A 354-nucleotide genomic window follows, 5' to 3' on the forward strand; every position below is an offset into this window, starting at 1 on the left:
CTGTGGGGATGCCATGGCCCCCGCTGACCCTGGTAGGGCGAGTGGGGCAGGTCGCTTCCCATCCCACAGCTCAGCCCCTTGCACAAGTGGTGCTCTACCAGTGCTGAGGCTGCCTTCCCTCCCCAGCCCCACTGGTGGAGCTGGGCTGTGATGGGGTCTAGCGCTCGGAGCCACCCCGAGCCCTTCTTTGAGTGGGCAAAGAGCACAGAGCACTGGGAGCACTGGCCAGGCTCTCCTCACCGGAGTGGGGGGAAAGGATTCGGCCCCTCCAGCATCCCCTGGTCCTAGGAGGGGCTGGGTGCCCCTGCCCTCCCAGCGGGAGGTGAAGCTGGTGGGAGCGGGCAAGTGCTGTGC

The sequence above is a fragment of the Buceros rhinoceros genome, unplaced genomic scaffold (assembly GCF_000710305.1).
Source record: "Buceros rhinoceros silvestris isolate BGI_N320 unplaced genomic scaffold, ASM71030v1 scaffold22610, whole genome shotgun sequence".
NCBI lineage: Eukaryota > Metazoa > Chordata > Aves > Bucerotiformes > Bucerotidae > Buceros > Buceros rhinoceros.